Below are 8,403 nucleotides of genomic sequence, written 5' to 3'. Positions count from 1 at the left end.
GAGACCATTTGGGGTTGCGAGATCGTGGGTTAGAGTCCCACCTCGTGCCCAGTTGCGAGATCGTGGGTTCGAGTCCCACCTCGCGTTTTGTTGCGAGATCGTGGGTTTGAGTCCCACCTCGCACCTTGTTGCGAGACCGTGGGTTCGAGTCCCACCTCGCGTCTGGTCACGGGATCGTGGGTTCGAGTCCCACCTCGTGCAGAGGGTCTCAATCGGCCGGCCTTGGAGAGGCCATCTGATTCTTCTGGTTTCTTTTTTGTCTTAGTCTCGTGTCCGCTCTTGTTGTGACTACTGTTTTTCTAAAAATGGGACAATCTGTGTTCACTCCCCTTTCTCTGACTCTGGAGCATTGGAAGGAGGTGCGGGTCAGAGCCCACAACCAGTCGGTGGAGGTCAGAAAGGGTCAGTGGCAGACCTTTTGCGCCTCCGAGTGGCCAACGTTTGGAGTAGGCTGGCCACCTAAGGGTGCTTTTGACTTGTCACTAATCGCCGCCGTCAGGCAAATTGTTTTTCAGGAGGAAGGGAGTCGATGTGGAATCCGACCCCGTCAGGAAATAGCGTTTGGCTTGGCTGGTTGTACAAGTCCAGGCGTGGACGAGTGTGCTTAGAGATACTGGTGTCTTCTTTTTCTCTGTTGCTATCTTGTTTTTGTTTGTGGTTTTTGTCATGAGACACAGACACTGTACGTCAGAGGTAAAGTGAGATCCCTCCCTGTCTGTATGTCTGTGTGTCTGTGTGTCTTGTTCACTTGTGTGTCCTCCATTGGACCACCTTCTGATTCTGTTTTGTTTTTGATTTGTCTGGTTTCAGGTCTGGTTTTGGTCCCAAGAAGTTGACTGATTATCTTGGTTTGGTTTTAGGCCGGTCTCAGGTTCTGGGGCCTTCCCATGGAGACAGGTCCATTTGAGTTGGTCATAGTGACAGTAAGCTTCTCTGGAAATCGCATGTAAGATGCCCTGTATTAGTCTTGTTTGTGTTTGTCATTTCTGTGGTACTGTGATTCTATAGTGGTTGCCTGAAAAACGGTTTCTGTGTGTGTCTTTTGTGTCTCTTTGTGTTCGGACTTGGACTGATGACTGACGACTGTTTTTAAGTTATGCCTTCTGAAATAAGCCTAAAAATCCTGTCAGATCCCTATGCTGACCACTTCCTTTCAGATCAACAGCTGCCCTGCCTCCCACTCCAACTCCAGAGAGCAGCCAGCGGGTCACAGTGGTCCCGTCCATGGACCTGGAGCCTAGGGGGAAAATGAGTTCAAAAATCCGGAGCAAATGAGGAGTGGTCCCTGAGAAGTCAGTGGCCTAAATGTTGTGGCTGCTGAAAAAAAAAAAAAAAAAAAAAAAAAAAAAAAAAAAAAAAAAAAAAAAAGAAGAGGAGGCTGTTCGAGTAGCCGGCCAAGAGCGCTGCAGGTTCCCAGGCAGCTTCTCATTCCCCTGTCCCTCCCATCCCGTCTCTTGTTAACAGAAAAACTGCTTTCACTTTAAGATAAGTGCCGGTTGCAGCCAGCTGTGAGAGCTGCACTCCCGTCTCTGCTCTAAAGTTCCCTCTTCTCAGAAGGTGGCACCACCCTGAGTTGCTGGCAGTGAGTCTGTTCCAAGTTCCAGTGAGGGAGGCATCCACCCACTTGGGGCTTCTGTCCAAGGTAAGGAGCACCTGTGAGTCTAACTGCCAGGCTCTGATGGGGGTCTCGTCTCTGTGGGACTAGAAAGTCCCAACAATCTGACCAAGGTAACAGAAAGTTACAAAAGTTAAGAGTTAAAGAAACATGAGGCTGACAAAGACAGAAACCAGAGTCAGAATCAGAGCTGTGCTGTGAGACAGAAAGATAAAAAAAATAAAATGCTGGCCACAAAAGTCAGGAAAACTAGAAAACTTAAATAGTACCTGGCAACAAAAGAAAGCTTTTGGCTGAAGATCAATGTGTTAAAGAGATAACAAAAGGGGTGCTAACACAGAAGCTGAGTCCTTAAAAGAGTCCGGTGGCCTACCTGTTGAAGCAGCTAAAAAAGAGACTGTGTTTCATACTCCTCCACCGACCAGTGCAAAACAAGCTAAAAAGTTCCTGGGCACTGCGGGCTTTTGCAGATTGTGGATTCCAGTTTTGCTGAGTTAAAGAGATAAACAGCCCTTCGTATAGAAGAAAAAAAAAAAAAGGAACAATCTTAGATGGCCTTAGATGCTCTTGAGACTGCCCTAATGTTATCCCCAGCTATGGGACTCCTAGATGTGACTGAGAACAAAGGTATTGCCAAAGAAGTTCTTACTCAGAGATTGGGACCCTGAAAAAGACCTGTGGCATACTTGTAAAAAATTAGACCTGGTGGCTGTAAGATGGCCTGCTTGTCTGCACATAGTGGCTTCTGGTCAAGGACGCAGATAAATTGACTCTGAGACAAAACTTGGCACATGTCACATTATCCAACCGTCCCCCTGACCGATGGACACATTGTCAGAGCTTTTTGTTGACTGAACGAGTGACTTTCACTCCCCCTGCTATCCTCGATCTCACTACTGCCTGAGACTTCACCTACTCATCATTGTGCTGACATTCTGGCAGAAGGAACTCATACTCAAAATGATCTGAAGGATCAGATCAGCCTTGGCCTGAGAGTTTGAGCTGGTACACGGATGGGAGTAGCCTGGAGGTTGAGGGTAAGCGGAAGGCGGGGACAGCAGTGCAGTGGTGGACAGAAAGCAAGTGATCTAGGCCAGCAGCCTCCCTAAAGGGACTTCAGCCCAGAAAGCTAAACTTGTGGCTTTAATACAAGCTCTATATATACAGACAAAGAGAGCTGTTGACATCTGCAGAGAAAGACCTAAGATGCTGTGGCTAAAAGAAATCAGATGGCAAATCTAACCGCCCAGGCATCCTAAAGAGCAATGATCCTGACAGTCTGAAGACTATCAAGTTATAGACAAATTAAGACTAGTAAAAAAAACCCTGTATAAAATAGTAAAAACTGAAGAAAGAAAACTAGTTCTCTCATGAAAAGACAGACCTGACATCTACTGAAAAATAGACTTTACTGAAAAAATATGTGTATGAATACCTTCTGGTTTTTGTGAACGTTCTCAAGATAGATAAAAGCTTTTCCTTGTAAAAAAACTGAGACTACTCAGATAGTCATCAAGAAGATTATTAAAAATTTTCCAAGGTTCGGAGTGCCAAAAGCAATAGTGTCAGACAATAGTCCTGCCTTTGTTGCCCAGGTAAGTCAGGGTGTGGCCAAGTATTTAGAGGTCAAATAAAAATTGTATTATGTGTACAGACCTCAGAACTCAGGACAGATAGAAATAATAAATAAAACTCTAAACAGACCTTGACAAAATTAATCCTAGAGACTGGCACAGACTTACTTGGTGCCCCTTCCCCTTGCCCTATTTAAAACTGAGAATACTCCCTCTTGATTCAGTTTTACTCTTTTTGAGATCCTTTATGGGGCTCCTGTGCCCATCACTGTCTTAAATGATGTGTTTAAACCTATGTTGTTATAATAATGATCTATATGTTAAGTTAAAAGGCTTGCAGGTGGTGCAGAAAGAAGTCTGGTCACAACTGGCTACAGCAAACGAGCCGGGTACCCCAAGGACAACTCACCAGTTCCAGCCAGAGATCTGATCTACGTACACCTGCGTCATGCTGAGACCCTCAAGCCTCACTAGAAGGGTCCCTGCCTAGTTCTGTTTACTAATCCGCCTTATTCTGTTTTTGTTCCCATGTTAAAGATAGAGTAAATGCAGTATTCTCCACATAGAGATATAGACTTCTGAAATTCTAAGATTAGAATTACTTACAAGAAGAAGTGGGGAATGAAGAATGAAAAATTACTGGCCTCTTGTGAAAACATGAACTTTTTACCTCGGAGCCCACCCCCTCCCATCTAGAGGTTGTTCTCGGAACACTCCTAAACTTTTCACCCCAAAACTCCTCACCCTAAAGTTCGACCAAGAACATTTTTGAGATAAAGGCCTCCTGAAACAACCTCAAAATGAACCGGGTACATTGCCAAATGATAGGACATGACTCCTTAGTTACGTAGGTTCCTTGATAGGACATGACTCCTTAGTTACGTAGATTCCTTTGGCAGAACTCCCTAGTGATGTAAACTTGTACTTTCCCTGCCCAGTTCTCCCCCTTTGAGTTTTACTATATAAGCCTGTGAAAAATTTTGGCTGGTCGTCGAGACTCCTCTACCCTGTGCAAAGGTGTATGAGTTTCGACCCCAGAGCTCTGTGTGCTTTCTGTTGCTGCTTTATTTCGACCCCAGAGCTCTGGTCTGTGTGCTTTCATGTTGTTGCTACTTTATTAAATCTTACCTTCTACATTTTATGTATGGTCTCAGTGTCTTCTTGGGTACGCGGCTGTCCCGGGACTTAAGTGTCTGAGGGAGGGTCTCCCCTCGAGGGTCTTTCAGGGGGATCTGTGGTGTCAGGCACCTGGCTCTGGGAACGTGGCTTGCTTTTCCGTCCCTTGTAGAGTTCTCTACTGGGTCGCTAGAACAAGCCCCATTCAACCAAAATAAGATGCCTATCACAGTCCCACACTCTGTTAGGAACTTTTCACAGGAATTGGAGAGGTTCCCTTCCCCTCTGATATATGTGACAAGATTTAAATCTTGACAGGCTGTAAGGGTCACTTTAGGACCTTCCAATATGGAGGGTTAGTATTTAAGAAATTGGCTGTCAGATAGCCACTGTTTCCCCCAACTACTTTTTAAGCTACAGGGATCAAAAACCCAACGACTGTGACTGCCCTGAGACCACCTGGCCACCCCTTGTCTAAGTCTGTACTTTGATAACATACAAATTGTGTGACTATACCTGAAGCTACCTACTTTCTTTCTGCCACATACAGATAGAACATGCACTGAATGCATAGTTCTAAAGTAGGAGCCTTGGAGAGGGTTCTTTTAAAATGCTTCTGAAAAGCATGCTGAGATTTGGGGATCCATGGAATATTTGAGTTTCCCTTAAAGCTTGATAAAGAGGCCTAGCTGGTCTGGCATATCCAGGAATCCAAGTTCTGCAATATCTAGAATGCCTAGGAAGGCTTGCTTAGTTCAAGGTTTAAGGGAGGGTGGGGTGTAAAATACCTTGAGATTCCAAGGCTTGATGATCTTTCGTTGGTACGGTGGGCTGATCTTGAGACACCTATTTTCAGCCAAGAAATTTAAGAGACTGGGTGGGGGCGGGGGTGCTGGAAGATTAAGTTTTTATGGCCTACCCAAAAGAAGACCATCTACATGTCAGAGCACTGTGGTTTGGTGATGTGTCTGATCTTTCCGGTCTTGAAGAGGGGTAGCCCTACAGATGTGGAGTGTTTTCATTCCTGTCGCATGAAAATTCAGGAAACTTGTCCTGTTTGGCTCTTTAAATTCAAACAGGGGCTGCTGTGCTGTTATAGAATAGGGGGGGGGGGGCATCCCTGAGTTCTTCCACTAAATAGAAGGTGATTGCTTGAGGGAATCTTGGGTCATCAGTGCATAGGGACTGGGGACCACAAAATGCACAGGGCAGCAGCCTCACTAAAGAGAATGAACTTCTGACAGTTTCTGGTTGTTTGGTCCCTTCTTGGATTAGGAGGTGTGGCCCTCTGGCAGTAGGTATGGCCTTGTTGGAGGAGATATGTTACTAGGGTTGGTCTTTGAGGTCTAAGAAGTCTGTGCCAGGCCTAGTGTCTGTTTCTCTGCTTTTAGTCTGTGATCAGGATGTAAGCTTTCAGCAACTTGGGCAGCTGTCCTGATCCTACTTGTGTTCTTCCATCTGTTCATACTCCAACAACCGTTTTGACTTCCACTGAGTGTCCTGGGGGAAGGAGTGTAACATTTATTTTAGCCAAGACACCTCTTCCCTTAAGGGGAGCTGGGGTCTCAGGGACTATTAAAGATAAAAATGAAGATCTCCCCAGGAACAGGCAAGAGGCTGAGTAATATATCTTTCAAGGGGCTGACTGATATATGCCCTTCATAGTAGAATTTTGTTGGGATCTAAGGCCAGGGGACTTTGAATCAGGCTTACTTAGGACAAGGGATCTGGTGTTCTGCTACAGGCAAGATTGTACCAGGCTCCTCTGGATAGACTGGCATAGTGTTTTGGGGAGGCTCCAGGCCCATTGGGGTAAAAAGATGACTTTAGTCTATAGACAGATTCTGAATGCATGGAATCTTCTAGTGATTGTCTTTATAGATGAAATGGGTTCTGGGGGCCACTTTTGTCTCTGAAACAGTGTTGAAGATGGCCTTCTCGCTCACGGAGGAAGCCGACCTGACTTAGAGCACTGACTGCTTCCTAGAGGAGTTGGGTTCAATTCCCAGCACTCACGTGGCAGCTAACAACCACCTGTAACTCCAGTTCTAGAGGGTCTGACGCCCTCTTATGGCCTTGTCAGGCACTGCATGTACAAGGCGCACAGACATACAAATTCAAAACGTCAGTTCACATAGAAATAAAAACAATAAAAACTCAACATCTTCCTCCCCTCTCCTTCCTTCCTTCCTTCCTTCCTTCCTTCCTTCCTTCCTTCCTTGGAGGAAGGAGGGCCTTCTGGGCTGGACTGTGTTCCTGGAAGAGTTCCTATGGTAGCTGGCAGTTCCCTGTGTTGCTTGTCTGCCTTTCTTTATCCTTTCCCCCCTGCTTCTGATCTAGGTTATAGAATACCACAGTAGGCGAGCCAAATCATTTAGTGGCTTGCTTGGCACAACAATCAAATTTCTGAAGACTGTTTTAATATCAAGGGCTGGCTGAGTAAAAATGTTATCTTTTGAGAGGACCTCTTTCTGTAATCTCATCTTTATGTTACACTTTTTCATGGCACAGCCTCAACAGGAAAGCCACACGGGTCTCCTCTTTTCCTTCTGGCAGATAGTAGTAATTTGTGAGTGATTTAAAGGCTTAATTTTGGTCTCTCAGAGACTCTAAGGTAGAATAGAGATAATGCCTTCTATTCTGGACCCCCACCTAACATTAAGGCCCCATTTAGGAACTTGTATAGGGACCACCAGCTAGCCAGTTGGGTTAGTATTTCTCCCTTTCCCCCGGGATATTTAGTAATCCACCCGCCCCCAGCCCCCAGCATATTCTGTTACCTTTTGTTTCTCAGATGGGGTCAGAATTTGTCCTGAGTAACATCACCTCTTTCCATGCCAAACCATAGAGTTGAGCAATATATTCAGAAGTTTATACATACTGGTTTTTGTTACCTGTGTACCCAAGTCCTATTTCATCTTTTTTAGCTATGACAAGACTCATATTTATTCGAGTGGTTTAACTGGGTCATGTGATAGTTACAATTTTAAAAGTTACTATTTGTGTGTGTACATGTAATATGTGATTTCCACAGCATGCCTATGTGGAGGCCAGAGGACAGCATGAGTCCATTCTCTCCTTCCATAGTAGGTGTTAGGGATCCAGATCAGGTTGGTAGGCTTGGCAGTATGTGTCCATCAGTAGGGCTCCTTTCCCTAACATCCTTGCTGGTGTTTGTTGTTAGTTTTATTTCTGTCTTTAATTAGCATGTATTAATTTTTATAGTAGTCTTGTGACATTTTCGTACCTGTGTATATTTTTTGAACATATTCACCCCCACCCTTACTCTTTGTTCCCCTCCCACTGGTGTTGACTCATTTCTTCCCAGCTTGGCCACCCAGTCCTGGGCAGTGATCATGCTGCTGTGAGCTCAGTCTTACAGCCCTGTCATGCTTGGAAGACAACTTTCCACAGCACTCCACCCATTTACTAGCTCTTACTACGGCTCCGGGGCGGGGGTGGGGGGCAGGCACATCTAGACTAGCCAGTCAGGAGTTGCCAAGAACCAGCCTCAGCTTGGAGAGGGTTTCTGAGGAAAGGGTGTCTGGGGGCGGTGAAAACAAGCGACCTGAAGCTGGGTACTTTCTTTTTCTCTGATTTACTTTCTCTAGATAGAGATCTCTAGCTGTGTTCTGCTCGAGATAGTTCTCTAAGCAGTTCTCTCTTGATTCTCTAAGAAAATTCTCTGGATAGCTCATGTCTTGTAGATCATAAACCCAGTCTTTTATTCTACATATCAATTCAGTCATTTACTCCAGGTTTCCTTTTGATTATCCTAAGAATCAGCATTCTGTCTCTCCAGCCCCTTAATTCTTGGGAGAAAGCAAGTACACATTTCCTTTTAACTGCAAAAGAATTCAGAGATCTGCTTGCCTCTGTTAAGCACAGAGTGTTAAGTTTGTTGGGTGGTACCCTGTCCATTTCTACCACACACTGGGGTTTAACTTTGTTCTGTCCCAGGCTGACCTTGAACTGTAGAATCTTTCTGCTTTTGTAAGCATAAACAAAAAAATTAGCAGGGTGGAATCTCTTGCAACCACCACTTCCTAAATCTTTTTCCCCTTCCTTAGCATCTTTCTGACAAGTTGGCTCACCTCA

General features: G+C 45.1%; 1 protein-coding gene across 13 annotated transcripts in view; it reads left to right on the top strand.

Moving 5' to 3' along the window:
- The window catches only part of Abi1 (abl-interactor 1), a 100,169-nt gene that overhangs the window by 26,099 nt on the left and 65,667 nt on the right, over positions 1 to 8,403 (top strand). The window lies entirely within an intron of this gene.

This window comes from Mus musculus, chromosome 2 (assembly GCF_000001635.26).
Source record: "Mus musculus strain C57BL/6J chromosome 2, GRCm38.p6 C57BL/6J".
Classification (NCBI taxonomy): domain Eukaryota; kingdom Metazoa; phylum Chordata; class Mammalia; order Rodentia; family Muridae; genus Mus; species Mus musculus.
This window is presented reverse-complemented; position numbering and strand designations above follow the sequence as displayed.